The sequence below is a fragment of the Neofelis nebulosa genome, chromosome 10 (genome assembly GCF_028018385.1).
Source record: "Neofelis nebulosa isolate mNeoNeb1 chromosome 10, mNeoNeb1.pri, whole genome shotgun sequence".
Classification (NCBI taxonomy): Eukaryota; Metazoa; Chordata; class Mammalia; order Carnivora; family Felidae; genus Neofelis; species Neofelis nebulosa.
The window spans coordinates 99,999,446-100,022,414 of record NC_080791.1 but is presented as its reverse complement, the minus strand read 5'-3'; the positions used below and the strand labels follow the sequence as shown (position 1 = coordinate 100,022,414).

General features: G+C 49.2%; 1 protein-coding gene and 1 long non-coding RNA gene across 2 annotated transcripts in view; both read right to left on the bottom strand.

Moving 5' to 3' along the window:
• The window catches only part of PTPRJ (protein tyrosine phosphatase receptor type J), a 171,319-nt gene that overhangs the window by 135,096 nt on the left and 13,254 nt on the right, over positions 1-22,969 (bottom strand). The window lies entirely within an intron of this gene.
• Positions 290-13,053, bottom strand: LOC131487840 (uncharacterized). The gene is made up of 2 exons (XR_009249997.1): positions 10,928-13,053; positions 290-367 (listed from the first exon to the last, which is right to left on the bottom strand). It is a non-coding gene; the product is annotated as an uncharacterized LOC131487840 (long non-coding RNA).

The following is a 22,969-nucleotide window of genomic DNA, read 5'->3' as shown; positions in this document are numbered from 1 at the left end:
CCTCCAAATGTGAGCTTAATGGGCAACAGACATGCACGAGGTCCTCACAACCCAGGGAACTCCAAATGGCCTAAGAAGGGACCAAACCAAACAAGGGACTGGAGGAGACAAGGAACAAAGAACGTCCCCACTCTCTGTGCCAACACCCTTCGCCACCAGCACCAAAAACTAGGGTGTCTCACGCCTGGAGCCAAGCTAACTGACTCAAATCTGGCCACTTCTACATTTGCATAATGGGTTCTGACATGTGGCTACCATTTAACGGTCACCAAATAAGACACAGGGTGGAGACCTTCCCACGAAGCAATATTTATTGTCTTTGGATCGCCATTGGCTAAAACCTCCTGAAATTTCACCAAACTCGGCTCTGTAAAACAAACAAAAAGGAACACCATTATGAATTACAATCTAACCAGGATCTCAGAACCTGCCCTTCCTTCGTATTTTCTAATTTTCATGTAACTATTAGAACAGCACAGAGAAAGGGTGCTCTCAGAAACCATGCCATTTTGACACCGACCTGACAAAACTCAGCTATTTATTTCATTTTATTCTACTCCTTATCTCAAACATACAGTTCCTTTTCCTTTAACAAAAATATCCCTCTTTCAAACAATCTGTGATGCAAAGTAAATAGAACACGGCACCAAAACAAACTCTTTCCTGCAAAATTTATGGTTCCTCTTCTGTTACCAGTTGCACATGTGACCAGCACCCAGGACAACCATTCTGCGCACAGCACAGACTACAAGTTCTCTAGAACCGCATTCAGCCCTCAACTGTGTGCAGGAAGACAGGGTGTGCTTAATGCTGACATTAGCAGCAAATCAACTTTACTCTGTTTGTAAGGTTAAATAATTAGGAAGGAAAAGCTGACAGCATTCAACACCACAATGGGAGAAAAAAAAAACCTAATTCTAGGTCTCAGGGTAATGCCTCAGAAGTGGTAACATTCGCTTGGCCCCCTAGCAAAATGTGCAGCACAACATTATGGCCCTCCTTAACCTGGATCGGTGTATTTTTTTAAGTTTATTTATTTATTTGAGAGAGAGACAGAGAGGGAGCAGCGGAGGGGCAGAGAGGGGGAGACAGAATCTCAAGCAGGCTCCGCACTGTCAGCACAGAGCCTGATGCAGGGCTCAAACTCACGAAACTTGAGATCATGACCTGAGCTGAAACCAAGAGGTGAACACTTATTGACTGAGCCACCCAGGTAGGTGCCCCTGGCGTATTTTATTTTTAGACCTGGGCAAATGTGTTTGCTGAATAGTCAACTCAGGGAGTAGGGCCCCTTCCTGAAGGCTCCTGGGTCCCCTCAACACAATTAACTCCTCTCAGGCTCAGAGAAAGGAGGTGGGGTTTTTTTGGTGGGGGAGGTTGGCAGGGGGAGGGGGTTGGTGTCTCTAGATGGGTGAAGCAGGAGGTCCTGAGTCCGGACAGGCTTGTCCCTGCACATCTGTGCAGTAGGGTCAGAAGGACAAGAGTGAAACGAAGGAGGATGTTTCCTTTCCACTGAGAGGCCTCTGCTGTTCTCATAAAGACCAAGTAGCCACCTCCCCCTGCCATCATCCCGTTCCTAAACAGAGGGTGTCCAAAGGCAGGAAAACAACACAGAGATTAGGAGGTGGTGATTTTAAACTCCCAGCAGCCTGGAAGGACAGAACTAATAGGCTTGCCTCACTTTACGCCAGGATTCCTGCAGGCCCCGCTGTAAGGGGGCCACCCCATCCCCAACACACACACACACACACACACACACACACACACACACACACCAGGGAAGCCTGCAGAGAGGGGTGACTGGACTTGAGAGGCAAGAGGAAAGGAAGGCCTCTGATCTACCCTCCCAGGTATCTTTCCCTCCCTCTGGCAACTGTCATTTGCATGAATGAAGACTAGGGTCAATTTGTACCTGGGAGAGAACAAAGCAGGAAATAAAGGGGCTGTCACTCACTCAAATCTGAAGCTTCTCAAGTCACACTGAAGGGAGTGTCCTGTTCCCACCTTGAGAATGAGGGATTTGCTCTCGCTCCTCCCCACCCCCACTTCCTGGCACTTGCCAAGGATCTTGCCCTCACTTAACCTGTTTCTCCCGTGCCTCTTTCTGGTCTCCAACGGGACTGTATTTGTATTTTTAACTAACTGTTTTTTACATAATTTTTAATGTTTATTTATTTTTGAGAGAGGGAGAGAGACAGAGCGTGAGCAGGGGAGGGGCAGAGAGAGAGAGAGGGAGACACAGAATCTGAAGCAGATTCTAGACTCTGAGCTGTCAGCACAGAGCCCAGTGCGGGGCTTGAACTCACAGACCCTGAGATCTTGACCTGAGCCGAAGTCGGACACTTAACTGACTGAGCCACCCAGGAGCCCCCACATAACTTTTAAGGTGTTATTGCTACTTATACCCGGTGGTAAGAAAAAAAAGACCTAACCAACGAAAAGAGAAGGAAGTCTCCCTCCCACCTCAGAGCCCCTAGGATCCCACTGGCTGGTCCCAGGGATGTCGCTTTCAAGATTTCTCCCACATCTCCAGAAGTCAGGCCCCACAGCTTCATGCCACTGGTGGCCCCCTTCCCCAGGCCCCAACCCCGGCAACATCCCTGGGAGTACAACTTGTGCCTGGCCTTAGGCTAGGACTCTGCAAAATGGATTCTCAACAAATGCACTCAACAAAGAGAAGAAGCTGGCGTTGAACAGATTCCAGAAGGTGAAGGGCTATAAAACCCCTTGCCTATACAAAGAAGCACAAAAAACACAAAAAAAAACAAAAAAAACAAAAAACACTGGGAGGATATAGGCTAAAATACTACATGAGAGAGCTACTTAGTAGGATGATAGATGATTTGTATTTTCAAGGCTTTTCTCTGTTTTCCAAGTTCCACATAAATGTATTTTTAAAATCACAAGTAGGGGCGCCTGGGTGGCTCAGTCGGTTAAGCGTCTGACTTCGGCTCAGGTCACGATCTCTCGGTCCGTGAGTTCGAGCCCCGCGTCAGGCTCTGGGCTGATGGCTCAGAGCCTGGAGCCTGCTTCCGATTCTGTGTCTCGCTCTCTCTCTGCCCCTCCCCCGTTCATGCTCTGTCTCTCTCTGTCTCAAAAATAAATAAACGTTAAAAAAAAAAAAAATCACAAGTAAGTCACATTCACACACGCAAGCACATGCGTGTCTGTCTCCCCACCCCAGCCTGGTAGATGCATCATTTTCGGTGCATTTTGTTTTTATTCCCTGTAGTACAGGAACCTCCTAACTTGCATTTCTAAAGTGCTTTACAGTTTATAAAGTACTTTCGAAACCACAAAAGTTTCCAGGACTCAATGATGCTCCTAGGACTTTCTGCTTCCTGATAACTCTACCCAGAGCTCTCCGAGAAACTAAGACCCACTGACCCGTCCTCACCTTCGTCCCTCGTCCATACCCCCACCCCCACCCCAACCCGCCGCTCTGCAGGGGGCAGACCTGAAGGCCCTCTGCAAGGTGCTTCGCGGCTCCAACCGAACACATCCACAGACATGGTGCACACGGGTAGGAGGGCGGGGAGCCTTCTCCTCATGGATGAGAACCAGCAGCATCAGTGGCTTGCTTGGCGTGACTCGCACATAGCCGCAGCTCCCCAGCCGGGAGGCAACCGAACGCTGCGTACTGGCAGAGCTCTGGCAGCGATAAGCCATCTGGCAAGGAACAGGATTCTAAAACCCAGAGATGGGCTTTGGATGGCGGTCCAACTAATTTACATCTACTCTCCCTGTTTGCACAATGTCATTCACGCATCACAGACATTTTTAGAGCAACGTGCAAGCATCTATGTGTCCCTATTTCATTTAACCCCCTGAGGCATACTATCATATCCCATCTTACAAGTGAGAAATCTGGAGCTCAGAGATGAGTTCAGTCACCCAGAGCTGTTATCCGGCTAAGTCCCCCCATTCTACGGCCCTCCAGGGACCACCCACGCCAAGTCCCTACCCCAGAGGGTCCAGAGTACCTTTCCTTTCATGTGCACAGATGCCATTACCCAAAAAAAGTCCCAGGCTTCTGCCCCTTTCTATATGATAGTGATGGTAAGTTCACCTGTAGGGTCAGCTGCCTGGGTTCAAATCCTGACTCTAACACGTAATAGCTCTGTGACCTTGAGCAAACTACTTAAACTGTTTCAAGCAAATTACTTACTTATGGGGTCCAAATCCCAAATCCTAAGCTCTTCCCATGCTGCCTTCTGACCCACAGTGGGTGCAGTGAGCTTGCACTGAGGCTGTCTGGTTTTTTGCGGGGGGTTGGGGTTTTTTGTTTGTTTGTTTGTTTGTTTTCTTTGCAACGGGCAGCATGTCTGCACCACGTTGGGGTGCAGGCTGACCCATCACCCCGTGGAGGAAGTCAATCAATCTCTCCAGGCCTCAGTTTCCTCATCAATACCACCTGCTCCTCTTCTTCTGTCCCCAGAGTTGCCTTGAGCATAAGAAAAGGCAAGTCGCTGCAAAGAGCATCCAGTGCTCGCCTTGTGTGTCCCAGCTTGGAATCCTTTGCACCACAAGCAGGAAGAAGCACCAAGAAGGAATCCACAGCCCACAGCCTTGCTCAAACCACGTGTGTGACATTCAGGTCAGTTCAAGCCACTCAAGACCTCCAATCCAGCCAGCCTAGCTTCCGTTGGAAGCCACAACGCAGTGGCTGCAAAAGCAAACAGACCTGTCTGCTGGTGGATCCCAGTCTGGAGAGGCACGGAGTGCGGTGGGAAGGGTGGAGCCTGCCTCCCCACAGACTAGCTGGGGGATCCTACACAAATCATCCTCCCATTATTTTTTAAATTTAGTTATAACCAGCTCCACCCACCAAGTATTTACGGTGGCTTAGAATAATGCAAACAACACAAAAGAATAAAATAAACAGTCAAGGGAGGCAGGCCAAGAGAAAATAAGCACCGGGAAAATAATAGAGCCAGCAGTAAGATCGGCACATAGAAAGGTATACCACCTCGTCCCTTTCTGCAGAACTGTCAAGATGGGCCACACATCAGGCTCTCGGGCGCTTAGTAACCAAAACCAAAGGGAAACATGATCAGCCACGAGATTCTCAGTGCACAGAACATGAAAACAAACCACTTGTTCTGGAGCCACTCATCTCTCCCTGCCTGATTCAGAGCCTCAGAGGAACTTCTTCACCGGCCCGTCATAAAGGGACACAACGGAAGAACAACACAGCCTTTAACACCCCCTCCTCGGACCCTAATATCTCTTCCAGCTCCTCACTCACCACCTCCTCTTGCAGTTCAGAGGCACGGGCCGAAAAGAACAATCCAGCCAAAGTGGACAAGGCCTCTTCTCCCTTAGAGTCTGGTGCTTAATCTGTAAAATGGTCCATCTGCCTGGCCAGGTTGATTTGAGGGTTCAACAGGAAAATGTGTGAGAACTCACATGCCTGACACACAGTAAGTGCCCCCCAAAGGTCAGTTCACTGCTTCTGCGAGAATGTAAATTCCCCCGGCCCTGGGGCGGTGGGGGGCAGGAGAGGAGGGGCTCTTGGTCTGATTCGCGGTCATGATGTATCCCAGGTACCTAGAATGGTCACTGGTACATAGTAAGTACTCAGTAAATATTTGTTGAAAGAACGAATGAATTTCCTGCAGCAGGTTCTCGAACACACTAGTCTCGTAGGATACTTCCAAAAAGGGAGAGAAACAGGAGGTGAGACAAAAATCTGCAGTAAAAGGGTGCCTGGGTGGCTCAGTCAGTTAAGTGTCCGACTCTGGGTTTCGGCCCAGGTCATGATCTCATGGTTTCATGGGTTCAGGCCCCGCGCTGGGCTCCACACTGACAGTGTAGCAGAGCCTGCTTGGGATTCTCTGTCTTCCTCTCTCTCTGCCCCTTCCCCACTCGCGCTGTCTCTGCCTCTGTCTCTCTCTCTCTCAAAATAAACTTTTAAAAATAATAAAATAAAAATCTGGAGTAAATAAGGTCTTTCTACTCCCTCATAAGCATACTAAAGGTTCTAAGAAGTCCTGCAAGAAAGACATCTGTTTGATTTGGTTTAGCCCACAGTTCAAATTGGCTTGACCACAAATGCCTTTTTTCTCTCAGGAGATAGACCCACAAGTGTTCTCACAACCCTAGGGGGACTCTAACTGATCCTAATATGGAAAGGGGGACACTCCAGAGATAAGAGACCATCCCGTCACAGCTGAGGAACAAAGAACGTACCCACTGTCCATGGCAACCCCCTCCACCACCACCACCACCTATTAACTGTGGAATACATCATTGTTTTTTGTTTTCTGTTTTTGCTTTCTTTTAATCAAACGGATCCCTCAGACCTAAACAGCCCCCTTCGTCTGGACACACGGACACTCTGGCCGCCTCTGAACATTCCAGAACCCACTTGCTCAACCTGACTTCAGCAAGACTAACCCCCAGCCTCCTGGCTCAGGGCCACCTGCATGCAGAGAAACACCCAAAAGTCAAAGCACAGTCCCAGAGACTAGGCTGGGAGGGGTCCTCGCCACCCCCAGGGAGGACGGCCCTTCCTCTGAAGAGGACTGGGTAGGAGGGATCTGGGTGTATGTCCAAGTTAGGCCCCCAGAATCCCGGAGTCCCTGGGTGGCCACCTGCAGGGTACGTCACATGCTTCCATTCAGCTCACTAAGCCGAGAGGCCGCCTGGCAACAGTGAGGTCCCCTCGCTGACACCCTCGCCGACACTCTCGCTGCCTGCTTCCCCAGGCTGGTGCCAGCACCCCAGCTCCAGGGGAGCCAGAAGGGCAGGAGGTCAGGCCATCCGAATGACTAGCATCCCCTCCCCCACATGAACCAAGGCTCCCCTGGGCACACCGCAGGGCTTGCCAGGCAGGAAATGATTAACAAGTGTTTACTGAGCACTTCCAGGCAGCAGAGGGCTGCTCCCAGCCTCTGCCCCCCCTCACCCCACAGGTCCTGGTGCACAGGCACTCGTCTATGAAGCAGCTGTCAAACTGACAAGTACCAAGTACTGGCTCAGGCCTCCACACCAGAACACTGGCCTTGACCTCAGACCCCTGCACGCCATGGACTCCAGGCCTGCTGTCCACACCTAACGTGGGCCTCCACAGCACCAGATTCTTGGTCCTCCTAGTTCTAAGGCCTAGTCCCTGTGTCTGGAAGAAATGACAGTGGCCCCAACGGAGTTAAAAAAATCACGTGTCATTCACCTTCTGCCCTGTGGGGCTCAACATCTTGAAAGCAACCTTGAAATTCTCAGCAGCCACTGTCTGCAGGCCCCTGAGTTAGATGCTGGGGAGAGGAAGACAGATGAGACCCGCGAGCCCTCTTCTCCCAAGGCCCCCTCTGGATGTGTCTCTGCCTTCCCAGCTGCCCCCCCCCCCCCAGTCTGCTAGCCTTCTTCCTGCTGCCAGGAACAGCCTCCCTAAGGGCTGTATCTGCTGTTACAAGAGGCGGAGCAGTTGCCCCTCCCTTCCCCCACCCGACGGGAGGTCCTGGTATATACGGGACCTCACCCTCCATCCCTACCCCCCTGCTACTCAGCACAGGGCTTGGCACACAGCAGGCGGCAAGAGGAACCTGCTGAACGAACAGGGGTGGCAGTCAACATTTTGGTTGGCTAGGCCTCCTGACAACGCTTCTCAGATGTCAACCTTGAAAACACCTGTGTCAGGACTGTGGTTTTTGTTTTGTTTTTTTTTTTAATTCAATTAACGCCACTTAGAGAGAGGGTGTGGATCAAAACAAGCAGAATTAGGAGGTTGTTACTGACAGAGCCTTCACAAAAGAAGAATGAGAAGTAAGACTGGGACACTCACCCCAGGAATACCCACCCGTGCCCCCATGCGGCTCTAGCCCAGTCTAGACTCATGTGACCCCCCTCTCCCCCCCTAGGAGCCACCCAAATGCACAAGAAGGGAAACTGCTACACCATTTGGTCCAGCCGGCAGAGCTGATGTAAGTCTTCCCTAATGCCCTTTTCAGTGCTCTCTCTCCCCTTCCACAGCTATTAAAAATAGTAATAGTAATAAATTTTAAAAAACTGGAAATCAGTTCATTTACTACTTTTCCATGTGGAGGAAAGAATCCTGCGGGCTTTGCAGTCTCTCTGATCCAAGTTCAAATCCTGGCGTGTGATCTCCCTGCCCGTGTGACCTTGGCAGGTCACCAGACCCCTTGGAGTGTCAGTTTCCACATCTGCAACGTGAGAAACCCCACCACAGCCTCGCCTCCAGATGGTGGCGAGGGCTGGTGAAATCAAGCGAGCAAGAGCCCCGCATGGCATCGGGGGCAAGTCCGGGGACTAACACGGGTCCATCCCTTCCCCTTCGCCAGCAGCTCTCCAGAGCTGGGCCCAAACCAAGGCAACAAGCACAGTAGACAGAACCCCGCCCCCTCCTCTGGAGCCTGACTCCACCCACCACGCGCAGCCGTGTGGCCTCCGAGGAAGTAGCTGACCTCCATGCCTCAGTTTCCTCATCTGCAACAGGAAGGAACACTACCCCCACCTCGAGGGCTCTAATGTGCTCAGAACAGGGCCTGGCACGTAGGAAGCACCCAACATGCGCACCAGCCACTTGCGCTAACCCCGTATCTGACAGTTATATTGCTCTTCACGGTTACAAAAGACTTTCCGTGCTTTATCTCCCTGGATCCTCCCACCCCCTCCTGGAGACAGGCGGGGGGTGGGTGTCGGTGGGAGAACTACACCCAGCCAACAATAGAGATGGGTGTTATCTGGCCCCAACAGTGTTTTGTTTGGTTAATTTGAGTCAATATTTTTTTAAAGCAGGAAATTTAACATTAAAAACTCTTTCCAGCTTTTCTTGAAAAAAGAATCAGAATAACTGACAACTCAGGGTTCCCGAGTGTTACACTCCCGGGTCCAACACTAGTCGCATGGCCTTTGGGCAAGCTATTTAACCTCTCTGCCTGTCAGGTACCTCAATTCCTTTTTTTTTTTTTTTTTTTTTTTTTAAAGATTCTGTTTTTAAGTAATCTCTACACCCAGCATGGGGCTCGAACCCTCAACCCAGAGATCACGAGTCACATGCCCCAACTGACTGAACCAACCAGGTACCTCAGATACCTCAACTCTTCAGTAAGGATTAGAAATTGGAGATACTTCACCAGGTTGGAGTGAGGATTAAGTGGGTTTTGCAAAGCACGAAAAAAAAACTGCCTGCATGGACAGTGGTGCACAACACTGAGAATACGCACAATGCCACTAAATTTTACGCCCAGAGATGGCTAAGATGCTAAGTGTTATGCTGTAGCTATATTACTACAGTTAAAACAAACAAACAAACAAACAAAAAGCACACAGTGCCTAACACATTTAAAACTAATGTGCTGGGGCACCCAGGTGGCTGAGTCAGTGAAGCGTCCGACTCTATTTCCGTTCAGGTCATGATCTCACAGTTCATGGAATCGAGTTCCTGCTTGGGATTCTCTCTCCCTCTCTCAGTGCCCCTCCCCCCACGCATACTCTCTCTCTCAAAATAAATAAACTTAAAAAATGTTCTAATTTTTTTTTAATTTTTTTTAAACGTTTATTTATTTTTGAGACAGAGAGAGACAGAGCATGAATGGGGGAGGGTCAGAGAGAGAGGGAGACACAGAATCCGAAACAGGCTCCAGGCTCTGAGCTGTCAGCACAGAGCCCGACGCGGGGCTCGAACTCACGGACCGCGAGATCATGACCTGAGCCGAAGTCGGACGCCCAACCGACTGAGCCACCCAGGCGCCCCAACAATGTTCTAATTTTAAAAGGTGGGGGAGGGGGCATTCCCCTTTAAACAGGGCACGTTGTCTTAGCCTGCCAGAGTCCCCACTACTCCCTACTGCCTCGTTAACACCAATCACACATGTGTGGCCCATCACATTCTGAGCCGCACCCCTGCTCTAAACACTAAATGAGAACCCTGTGTGTAAAAGCACTTGGAACACTCTGGTAAGCATTACTCCCTTCCGTAATGTCACTCCCCTTAAGATCGCCAGTCTAGAAAGTGGTAAGGCCCAAAACAGAACCCAGGCTGCCTTCTGCCTCCACGTCCAGTTCTTGTCTTACGTCAACACAATGCCAGCAGCCTTATGTACGTATATTATCACCGCACAGGCTTGGCCTTGATGGGTCTCTCTCATAAAGAAGCACACACAGCCCCAAACTACAGAAGGTAGCAAGACTGATCAAGCCTTATGGGTTAAATGTCTTACAGTGTGGCAACTCCCGTGTGACAAGGAACACTGAAAGTCAGATGGCACCTGTGTGAATCTCTGCTGTGCTCGGTGGGTCTGGCCCCTGAACAGGCAGTAGTAACCCCCGCCACCCTGTGCCCTGCCCACCTCCTAGAACATGCTCCCACCCTGCTCGCCAAGCCCCACATTGTATTTAAAGACCCGATTCAAGGCCAGCTCTTCAATTCCTTCAACAAACATTTACTGAGCACCCACTGGGTACCAGGCCCTGTGACATGGTGCCCTTGGGGAAGTTACTCTATTTAGGGAGATTACAAAAAAAAAAAAAAAAAAAAAAACAAGAGTTACTTCACCCTAAGGGCCTGGTGACAAAAAAGGGCACGGCACACTAGAGAATCTGCAAAGAACGTGGTGTGTGTGGCGAGCCCAGAGAGTGCGTGCGTCCAGAATCCAGAAGGCCCGGGGAGCTCTGATGTGCTTGAAGCAGCAGGTAACGCGGTGTGGTCTGAGCGCGTGGCCACAGGGCACCGCCTCCACTGGGGAGGTCCAAGACGGAAGGCATGAAGCCCTGTCCCAGGCATCCCATTCACCTCTCACAACAACCCAGAGGTAAGGTACCGTGCCCACATTACAAATGAGAAGCCTGAGTCGAGAAAAGTCCAGTCACTTGCCTAAGAGCACACAGCAACGACGTGGCAGAGCCCAGCCTTGGCCCAAGTCAGCCTAATTGGCCTTTCAAACATCGTACTGTAGAGCATACTCACATGGCCATGCAAAACACATTTTTGAGTTTGAAGCCTCATCCATAGTTTTGCCCAACTGGGTTTAGACTTTTGTTACTTTGTAGTCCACATCTCGAAATGTCTCATGTTATGAACATCGTTTCCTATGTTGAGCATTGTCAAGCCTCACTGACGGTAGTAGTTTAGCAATCTCCCACCTCTTAACATTGAGAGTGTTTCCAACCAATGGCTTCTTGTTTTTCTTCTAATGACCAGCCCACACAAAGTTCATCTCTCTGTGTTCTCAAGGGGGAAACTCTGCACCTCAGATATCAGCCATTGTGTGACTTATCTTGGATGACGATGAGTAAGACCGTGACTTTCAACGTTATATCAGCAAGTTTTATTATAGAAGGAAACTTACGCTTGTTCTTTCCCAACCCACCTCCCAAACACGGCCTCCCAGCTTTACCAACCATCAGGTCATTTGGTTACTGGGTTAGTTTCTCTATTTGAGGTAAATGCAATAAATGGGAGGGGCAGGTAGGGGCCACCCAGCAGCCAACACCTCTGGGTGAGCTAAGCATGCTCCCCCTCCCCTCAAATGGCCAGAAACAGCAGAGGTGCCAGAATCCAGCAGACACACATCAGAATTCAACCCCCAAAGACCAAGTCCATAACCACTAGAAACAGGTCAAAGATAGGTATGGTCCCTGAATCCCCACTGTGCTCACTATTCAAAGTTTAATGTCAGTTCAGGGTCATGGAGCCAGGAAACTGGATTCACCCTGTAACTAGCTGTGTGGTCTTAGCCAAGTGACTTCCCTTCTCTGGGCCTCAGTTTCATCCTCTGCAAAGTGAAAGGTTTGGATCAAATGACCCTTAAGGTCCCTTCTGCTCTGAATGAGACCCTTGGAGTTGACCCATTTTATAAATGAACGGTGACTATACGACGTGATGCAAACTCTTAAGTGCAGCCCCAACAACAGCTGCTGCCTGGAGACAAGACAGCAGCAACACACAAAGGAAGGATCTCACAAGTATGTCCCCTCAGGTCCTCATAAGTCAGGATAAAGAAGAACACATCAGATCGCTCCCCCATGGGGGGAAGGGGTAGGAGTCTGACTTACGCTAGGAAAAAAATCACCTGACTTGCATCCCATAAGCCTGGCTTCTCATAGGAAGACTAATGTGCTTGTCACACTTAAAAAAAAAAAAAATTAAGTGACTGATTCATAACAACCCAGCAAAATACTGGAGTCAGAACAAAAGCAAGTCATTGCAACGCAAATCCAAAGGAGAGGTTTCTGTCTTTATTTTCTAACGGACAATGACAAGCTTTTCACAAAACTCAGGCAAGCTGCAAGTCACTGATAAAGGGGACAGTCGGCCCTGCCACTTGAACAGAGACAGGCCCAGATAGGAGAGGCCACCCAAGTGACCTCTAAGACCCAGGAAAGCCTCACTGTTTTAAGGTGATGCCTGGCCAGAATATGGGAGGGATGTGCTAAGGGAGGCTGTTGATGCTGTAGATGGGTCAACACCGGACTCTTCCAGATCACAAAGGCTGAGATTCAAATACTAGGAAAAATCGATAGTCTCTGGATTACAAGCAGCTCATTAGCCTCTGTGTAGGTGCTTTCACAGGATTCAGAATCCCCAGATGGACAGGGATGTCCTCCCGGACCAGCTGGCTACCTCCTCCTGCACCTGCCTGCACCTGCTGCACATCCCTTCTTGCCTCCCAGATCATCGGCTCTGCCTTTCTAACAGGTTCTGTTACAACCTCTTCCTCTCTCTCCTCTTCTCCTCCTCCCTTTTCCCCTCCCTCCCTTATTTATACCAGCCTGGCAGGAGGCAGGAGGCTAGGAGAAGAGCCCCAGGTTCCAGGAGAGGAAGGCGATGCTCAAAGGAGACAAGATCAGCCCAAGGTCACAAAGATTGTGCCAAGAATCCAACACAGTCCGATAACTCCAAGTTGGTGTTCTTTCTACTGCCATATCTATGTACCAGGGCCCACCAATGCTGCCTCGGAAACACCTCCCCTCACTCCCACAGCGCACTCACACCGGTGCACGCACACACAGACACACACACACACAATTCTGTCCAGCTTACTGCCAGTTCCACAGCACCCGCCCGGCCTCCCCTCCCAGGGAGGCCACTGCAATCACCTGGTCTCCCGGGAGCAGATGCATGCTAACGTGCTAAGAGCTGGACAGAGCTGGGATCTCCCATTTCCTGGTTGTGCAGCTTACTTAATTTCACTGAGTCTGAGTACCCTCACCTGTAAAAAAAGGGGGGAAATAACAGACCCTGCCTTGTAGGGTTATTTGAAAGAAATGAAGCACATAACGTCTGCCCCAGACTGGCCTGGTAACTGCAAATGCGTGCACGGGCCTCCCCACAGCCCACTCTGCCCACAGGCTCCAAATACACTCCCCACTTCAGAATCGTCCCACGTTGAAAACATACGTCCACACAAAACGTGTACACAAATGTTCACGAAAACTTGACTAACGGGGCTCCTGGATGGCTCGGTCGGTTGACCATTTGACTCTTGATTTTGGCTCAGGTCATGATCTCACAGTTCGTGGGATCGAGCCCTGCATCGGGATCCACACTGACAGCTTGGAGCCCGCTTGGGACCTCTCCCTCCTCTCTCTCTATCCCTCCCCAACTCATGCGTGCAAACACATCTTGCCTCTACCTCTCTCTCTCTCTCAAAAATAAATAGACTTAACAAAAAAAAAAAGGAAGCAGTGGGGCACCCGGGTGGCTCAGTCAGTTAAGCGCCCAATTTCAGCTCAGGTCGTGATCTCGTGGTCCGTGGGTTCGAGCCCTGAATCAGGCTCTGTACTGACAGCTCAAAACTTGGAGTCTGCTTCAGATTCTGTGTCTCCCTTTCTGCCCCTCAACTGTCCACCCCCTCATGAAAGGAGAATTAAAACATGATGCATCCCTATGACGGAACACTATTCAGCCATAAAAAGGAATAAAGTATTGATACACATTCTAATAAGGATGGATCTTGAAAACATCATGCCGCATAGAATAAGCCAGATACAAGAGGTCAAATGTTGTATGATTCCACTTGTATGAAAAACGCAGAAGAGGCAAATTAGAAACAGAAAGCAAATTAAGTGGTTGCCAGGAGCTGGGGGGAGGGGAGTTGGGAATGACTGCTAATAATGGGTGGGGTTTCTTTCTGGGGGTGATGAAAATATTCTGGAACTAGGTAACCGTGATGGCTGCATGCCTAAACAACTGAATTGTACATTTTATAAAGAATGAATTTTATAGTATGTGAATTATATCTCAATAAAGCTGTTTTTTTTTAATGTTTTTATTTTATTTTTGAGAGAGAGAGAGAGAGAGAGAGTGACAGAGTGTGAGTGGGGAAGGGGCAGAGAGAGAGGGAGACTCAGGATCCGAAGCAGGCTCCAGGCTTCGAGCTGTCAGCACAGAGCCCGAGGCAGGGCTTGAACCCACAAACTATGAGATCATGACCTGAGCCGAAGTCAGACACTCAACCAACTGAGCCACCCAGGCGCCCCAAAGCTGTTATTTTTTTAATTGCCATTAAAAAAATCTAACATAACAATAAAATGATTAATATGTAAAGTCGGAAAAGAGGAGCGCCTGGGTAGCTCAGTCGGTTAAGTGTCTGACTCTTGGTTTTGGCTCAAGTCATGATCTCACGGTTCATGAGTTCAAGCCCTGCATCGGGCTCCACGCTGACGGTATGGAACCTGCTTGGGATTCTGTCTCTCTCTCTCTCTCTCTCTCTCTCTCTGTCCCTCCCGTGCAGTCTCTCTCTCAAAATAAATAAATAAATAAATAAAAATCTGAAAAGGGGGGCACCTGTCTGGCTCAGAGAGTCGGTGTGACTCTTGATCTCAGGGTTGTGAGTACGAGCCCCTATTGGGTATAGAGAGTACTTAAATAAATAAACTTAAAAAAAAAAAAAAGAAAAACTTTAAAATTAATTAGTTAATAAATCTGGAAAGAAAATCCTCCCCCAGTACCTCATCCTCTATAAGACAGACTCTAAATCATGCAGTCATCCAAGATCTCCCAGTCCAGTCCCAGCCTCCCGAGGCACAAACTCTGAATTTGACATTTGTCACACACACACACACACACACACACACACACACACACACACTACCCAGAATGACACTGCAGGCCTGAGCTGCCAACGCTCATCCCCAAAGAACAACTGAGGTTACTCGTGCGGCCTTACTCATGCCTCAACTCCTGGCTGTTACCCTGAGGCTGGCAACGTATGCAGCTTGCAACAATCTCCAGGCAGTCCACCTTACCTCTCCAATGAAACCAGAACCTCCTAAAGGAAAGGATCCGGGGGTGCCCGGGTGGCTCAGTTAAGCAGCCGACTTCGGGCTCAGGTCATGATCTCGCGGTTTGTGGATTTGAGCTCCGCATTTGGGCTCTGTGCTGACAGATCAGAGCCTGGAGCCTGCTTCGGATTCTGTCTCCCTCTCTCTGCTCCTCCCCCATTCTGTGTCTCTCTCAAAAATAAACAACCTTTTTTTAAAGTGAGGGGGAAAAAAAAAAAAAAGGAAAGGCTCTGGACCGCCAGTTTGCCTCCCCACCCCTCAGGCCGCTGTTACGTCACCACCAACAGCAGGATCCCCCTGCCTTCGGTATGCTAAATCCTTGATAACATGAATATCTTAATCCTGACCTCAGCTCTCCTTGATGGGCACTATCACACGAATTTAGAGGTGGGGAAACAAGCAGGCAGGTAATGGAGGAGGGGTGAGGAAGCTAATCAAGGTCGTGGTGCAAGCAGCAAACCTGGGATTTGGAAGTTAACTTTGTCTTCCCACACGTCTGAGATGTAATCGCCAAGAGGCTAGATATCTAGTAGGTGCCGGGTAATATTTCAATCTGCAATGTCCATCCAACCATCGCATAACTTGAGTTTAACACTACTTATTGGAGAGCAGGCACCCCTAACATCAGCTCTAAAAATGAAATCAATACACTGGGACACCTGGGTGGCTCAGTCAGTTAAGCATCCTACTTCGGCTCAGGGTCATGATCTCACGGTTTGAGAGTTCGAGCCCCCGTCAGGCTCTGTGCTGACAGCTCAGAGCCTGGAGCCTGCTTCAGATTCTCTCTCTCTCTCTCTCTCTCTCTCTCTCTCTGCTCCTCCCCCACTCACACTCTGTCTCTCTCTCTCTCTCTCTCTCTCTCTCTCTCTCAAAAATAAATAAACATTAAGAAAGATTTTTTTAATGAAATAAATACACCGGACTGATTTTGCAGTCAGGTAAGTAAGAATACACAATTCAGCCCAACTGGCGGCTGACGGCACTTAGAATTTTTCTAGGTACCAACAGACAAGTGGAGACTGCAGTATAAGACACAGTGACTTGACATTTTCTCTCAGTATAAAAAAAAAAAAAAACCTAATGATTTTTTTTTTTTTAAGATCACATAAAAAAACAGGTTCTACGGGAGTCACACCTAGTCCAAAAGCCATGCGAGGCAGCCACCACACGGCCCAGGTCTGCAAATGCAAATATTAAATTTAAAATCTGTTTGTAAAAACAGAGAACATCCAGTGCTGGGGTGGGCATAACGAAACAGGCAGCCTCATCCATTCCAATGGCACTGGAAGAGACACACTCCTTCCAGAAAGTCGTTTGTCGAGGGTCATCAAAGATCAGAGAGGTGCCTGGAAATGAATCTAGAGAAATAATTTCCATTTCACCGAAAATGCTGTACATGTGAAAATATTCATCCCTGCACTACTTGGAATAGTGAAAAACTGGTTGCCGCTTAAACATCTAAATAGGAGAAAGTGTAAGTGAATTCCAGAATATCCACTCCCTGTAGCATCCTGCAGTCTTCAAAATTATGTCCCTATTGGGGCACCTGGGTGGCTCAGTCGGTTGAGCCGCCGACTTCGGCTCAGGTCATGATCTCACGGTCCGTGAGTTCGAGCCCCGCGTCGGGCTCTGTGCAGACAGCTCGGAGCCTGGAGCCTGTTTCGGATTCTGTGTCTCCCTCTCTCTGCCCCTCCCCCGTTCATGCTCTGTCTCTCTCTGTCTCAAAAATAAATAAACGTTAAAAAAAAATTTTTTTTTTTTTAAATTATGTCCCTATCGTCCACGTATCACCGTGGAAAAAAACGTTTTCTTCGTTTAGCTGTTTGGCATTAAAGAATCTGAAACTGTCTCTGCTCTGGGATCACAATTAATTTAGATAACAAACCACCTGGAATAAATCGTAGCCGTAACTACTTTGGAATTATAGTTCTGTGATGCAAGGCAATATGTGGCTTTTTTTCCTCCCTTTCTCTAGTTTCTAAATTCCTTTTAATCTTGTTGTGCCACTCTTATATAATGAAGAAAAAAGTAAAAAATTAAACAACGCATTTTGGAACCACTTGATCTCATGCTAACACAGAGGCTTGCCCGCCCCAAAATAAAGCACCCACTGGAAATGGGGTGTGGGCCATTCATTCTTCTGTTTATCCTAACAGGGCAAATCCTCCCAGAAAATGCCCCAGCAAGGTGACTCTCAACCCAGGCCTGTCCCGATCATAAATCTACGACTCCAATTAAAGTGATCACAGCCCAGCAAAGGGCCTGGGTAATCGGGCACATTAAATGGAGGGTTGATGAGCTGAGGCGATAGGACCAAGAACTATTGTTTTGTTTCATTGATCACGGTCACAATGCTTGCTTGGCACAAAAACAGGCCCTCGATAGGTCTTGCAGGCAGAAATTTCTGGGTGGGAAAATGCACTTGCTCACCCACGCTCTGTGAGCACCAGAGCCCAATACACCCTGAACCCCCGGGGCCTGCAAGGTGTGAGCCCTGAGGTCCCATCAACAGAAACCGGGTCTGGAAGTGAGCACCTCCGACAGACAGGAAATGGGTCCTTTTGTCACCGAGTTGAGAACAAAAACGAGAACAAAAACGATAAGAAAATTTAAATGTCACTGTAGGAGTAAAGGCCAAACGAAGGGAGAGGGGAAACAAATGTTAACTGAGCCTCTCTACACCACCACCTGTGCTGGGTCCATTGGACAAGATTTCATAAATTCCTAACAGGCTGACTCTAGAACCACACTGCCAAAGCTTGAACCTAGTTCCTTGATTGATTAGCTATGTGACCTCGGGCTGGTGGCTTAACCTCTCTGTGCCTCATTTTTCGCTCCTGTCCAATGACAGCAAGAAGAGAACCACCTCATCAGGTGGTTGTGAGGATGCACTCGTCGAAACGGATAAGGCACTCAGCACAGTGCCTGGCACACAGAAAGCATTCAGTCGGTGTCAGCTAGTCAGTAGGACTGATTCCATTTTGCAGACAAGAAAGACAGGGCCTCAGAGAGGTTCAGAAATTTCCCAAGATCACATAGCTAATAAGAGGCAGTGCTGGGTGGGGACTTCAAAATCTGTATTCTTTTTGGGGCACCTGGCTGGCTCAGTCCGTAGAGCCTATGACTATTGATCTTGGGGTCATAAGTTTGAGCCCGGCGTCAGGCACAGAGATTACTCTTTTTAAAAATCTGTATTATTTTCACAGAAGCAAGCTAACCCCCCTCACCCTGAGGATATCTATGGTTCACATTTAGGGCTGTCACGGCAAAAGATAAAAATATTACGAGAAGCCCCTGGGTGGCTCAGTTGGTTAAGCATCTGACTCCTGATTTGGGCTCAGGTCATGATTTTGAGGTTCATGAGTTCGAGCCCTGTGTCCGACTCCTCGTTTGGCGGCTCAGGGCCTGCCTGGGATTCTCTCTCTCCCTCTCTCTGCCCCTCCCCTGCTCAATCTCTCTCTCTCTCTCCCTCTCTCTCTCTCTCTCGCAAAATACATAAATAAACTTTTCTTAAAAAGATTAACATATCATGAAATAACTAGAAATAATATGGGACTAGGAGGCAGTAAGCCTGGATTCCAGGTAATCGTAACTTGGGGAAATACAGGCTTTGTGCCCTTTCAATTCATCCCTTCAACAAACATCTTTCTGAGGCAGGCTCTGCCTGAGGCACGAGGGACAGAGCAGAGAACCGTACAGACAGGGTTCCTCCCTCCTGAAGTCCAGACTCCAGGGGGTGGGCAAATGGAAACCGTGAACCAATGACAGAGTTTGAGGCGGTGGTAAGGGCAGAGGAGATGAGGCAGGACAACGGGAGAGAAGGGTCGGAGAAGAACAGCCAGGAGGCCGTGGGTCATGGTGCATCAAGTGCCCCTTGAGGGTGACAGTGGGGTGGGGTCCAGCGTCCACAGCACGGCTGTGACTGGGGTTGGTAAAAAGGGGCGGGGGGGGGGGGATGAGGGGAGGTGAGAGGGAAGGGAGGGATCTGCTCACATCCAGATCCACGGTCCAGGCCACCACTGGGGTTGATACTAAGTGAGACATGAAGCCACAGAGGGTTTCAGGCAGGGGCGTAATGTGACTTTGTGGGACGAGAAGATTCTCGGGGTGAAAGAAAAAGAGCCTCACGTAGGGCTGGCACTTCATAAAGGATCTTTCTTCCTGGGTTTCCCTGTCCTTGTGTTACTAATCCTCTGTAACCCTGGACAATCGTGTCCTTTCTGGGCCTCTGTTTCCAAAAAACTTAAAAAAAAAAAAGTGGTCTCAGTAGTTGTCAGCCCTGGTTATACATTAACATCATGTGAGGAGTTGGAAGAAAGACAACAGCACCAGGGATGCCCACCCATCCAGATACTCAAAACCCACGACTCAGAAGTGCAGGCCTCCAATCGAGATCTCCTAAAAGCTCCCCAGGAGGAGCCACGGCTGAGAAGGGCCCACGTCGAGTGGCTTCGAAGGCCTTCTTCCCCCTCAATGGTATAAGCACTAACTGGGAGAAGTGCCCAAAAACAGAACGTGCTGCCTTCTGGGACAGCAAGTTCCTCTTTGCTGAGCACAGTCAAACAAAGATCACTTTCTCAGAGATGAAACTCAAGAACCAGACACCAAAGACACCTTTTCCAAAGAGATTTTTGTGGTTTGAAGACTTGCTGGGTGACCCTCCAGTGAGTGAGCAAGTCTTAAGCCTTGGAGGGCAAGGGCAAATAAAACAGCGGGTACGCAGCCCCTTGCCTTTCTTGTGGCCACGGCAGACATCACTAATCAATCCCAGCACACTCTCCTGCTGAGCTAGCCCAACCCCAGTGGTCTAACACTCCCTTCCACACGCAGGACCTGAGCAGCCCCTATCAGTCACTTGAAGATGGACACAAACTGGAACCCATTTGTCTTCCCTGGCCTAATGTCCCCAGAGGTCCTTTCTCACTCTGACGTTTCTTTGAGGCGCTGATCCTTTTTATCTTCTTACTAGTAATGATTAACTACCAGGTTGCATGGCAATGAGCTCAGCTGGTCGGAGGCCAGACTGTGAGATCACACGTTCCATCCCTGAGGGCAGGTTTTGCTTTATCCCCTGACTCTCAGACTCTTTGTCCTCCCCAGGTGGCATCCTGCCCCAGGCAGCTGCACCCCCAAACAGGGCCTGAGACAGACTCCAGGGCCAGCCAGGGCTGTTCCTGGAAAGGCTCATCAAAGTGATCACCAGTGCTATCACTGATAGTTGTAACAATAATAAGGACAGCAGCTGGCATTTGTGGGACACTCTCTGTATGCCAGGCACCATACATTTTCTTGTGGAATCTTGATCACAATCGTCTGAAGCATTTATTATCCCCATTTGGCACATGAGAAAATTCGGGCCTTTAAAAGCACTGTGCTGCTGTTGTTCACAAAGCAGTGGAAGCGAGATCGTGAACAGCCGCATCCCTGGCCCTGGGCAAGTCCCTTCATCTCTTGGTGCCTCCCTTCTAAAACAGACAAGGTCATTTGAAGGATGAAGTGGAGTCCAGCACACAGGGTATGAGAGCACTGAGGACATCTCAGAATAACTGGCTGGAATCTGGGTAAACGAAAATGGAGCCCCAGGGGCGCCTGAGTGGCTCAGTCGGTTGAGTGTCCGCCTTCGACTCAGGTCATGAATTCATGGTTCATGAGTTTGAGCCCCGCGTCGGGCTCTGTGCTGACGGCTCAGAGCCCGGAGCCTGCTTCCGATTCTGTGTCTCCCTCTCTCTCTGCCACTCTCCTGCTCACATTCTGTCTCACTCTCTCGCAAAAATAAATAAAACATTTTCAAAAATTTAATTTGCTTATTACATACATATTTGAGTGAAGATGTCCAGGGGGCAAGTAGATATGAGCCAGGCAGTCAGAGGTAGAGGTCAGATTTAGAGCTAAATGTTAGGGAATTAATGAGGGGATGGATATCTTCTTTTAAAATTTTTTATTGTGGGGCGCCTGGGTGGCTCAGTTGGTTGAGCGTCCGACTTCAGCTCAGGTCATGATCTCACGGTCTGTGAGTTCCAGTCCCACGTCGGGCTCTGTGTTGACAGCTCAGAGCCTAGAGCCTGGAGCCTGCTTCCGATTCTGTGTCTCCCTCTCTCTCTGCCCCTCCCCCACTTGCACTCTGTCTCTCTGTCTCTCTCTCAAAAATAAAATAAAAACATAAAAAAAATTTTTTTTGAAATAAACATTTAAAAAAATTTTTTTTTTAATTTAAGAAAATGGCGCCCCAGACAACAGTATGCCCAGACCAGGTCTGACCAGCACTGAGCTGGGGCACTTGTTCGCCTTCACAAAGTGATGTTTTCCTGAAAAGCTGGTGCACAACGAGTGTTCAGAAAGCCAACCCTCCTCGCTGCTGGCTGGCAGCACCATCAAGTTCAAGTGGGTTTCCTGGGTTCCTCCTCCAGCTCATTCCTGCAGGTCTCCCTGCCTCGGCTGGGACAGCCCTGGGGCCTCTCTAAACACTCTAGAAGCTGAAAACTGCTCCAGGGAGCTAGTGGGAGGGGGAACTTGGCAGCCAATCTCTTGGTCATGGGATCTCGCTTGGACTGGGTCTATCTCTTGTGTGGAACGTGGCACATTTGGGCCCTTCCCTCAACTTCACATCCCCAACAGCAGACCTTGGCCCCACACATACCGCATTAACACCAGCTTCCTTTCCCACCCTGGAGAGAAGGAGAATAACGTCAGTTATCCCCATTTTGCAGAGGAGGAAACTGAGGCTGCGAACACAGGGAGAAATGTTGCATGGGAATCAACACCCGGGTGCCAAGACCCTTAGGGCACTGCTTGCTCTACCACAGCATCCCTAAAACAAGCAGGGAGTCAGATGCGAAGCCTCTCTTGAGCAACCCGGCTGTTTGTCGCATCTGTAAACACTCTTAGTTTATAGCTACTGTCTCACTGGGAAGAGGAAGTCAGTTACCAACAGCGTCACATGGAAAATGGAAGAAGGGCGGGTCCCCACTACTGAGACTGCCAGGTGCAGGCAATCTATACCTTTCCTTCCCAACAGGCATTGCCTAAAGCAGTGGCTCTCAACCAGGATGCTTTCCCCCTCGGGGGACATCTGGCAGTGTCTGGAGACATTTCTCATTATCACAAGTGGAGGGGGTGGGGGTTCTGGCATCGAGCAGAGGCAGGGATGCCACTGAACATCCTACCACGCACAGGACAGTCCCTAAAACAACTAACGGGGCCCCAAGGATCCATAGTGCTGAGGCTGAAAAATCCTGGGCTAAAGGAAAAGAAGTCCCCACCCATCCTCACCCCAACCACAGTGTTGGACAGTTGCAAAGCCTAAAGACCAGACTCCAGGGGCGAGCAAAGGCTAAGTGCTATGTGCACGTCTCCCAAAAGAAATCAAGACTGCTGGCCAACTCAGTGGTCAGGCAGAGGCTGAGGGTCTGAGTCTTACCCCTCCCCCAATACGTCTGTCCTCCCTTTTTGAATGTTTAATTTGTGTGCTATACAATTCTTTGTGATACATACTTACTTTACATACTTCCTGTAACAACCTTAGAGCGGAGTCACGTTATCACCACTATTTTATAGTTGAGAAAACTGAGGCACAGAAAAGTCTGAGCATAATCAAAGTGAAACAAGGAATTCCCATCCAGGCAGCTGGCTCCAAAGCCAGGTTTTAACCCCTGCACTATACTCGGTCCCATGAACGAGCCCAGAGTGAGACTATCAACAAAGGTGACTTCATGTTGTCTGATGT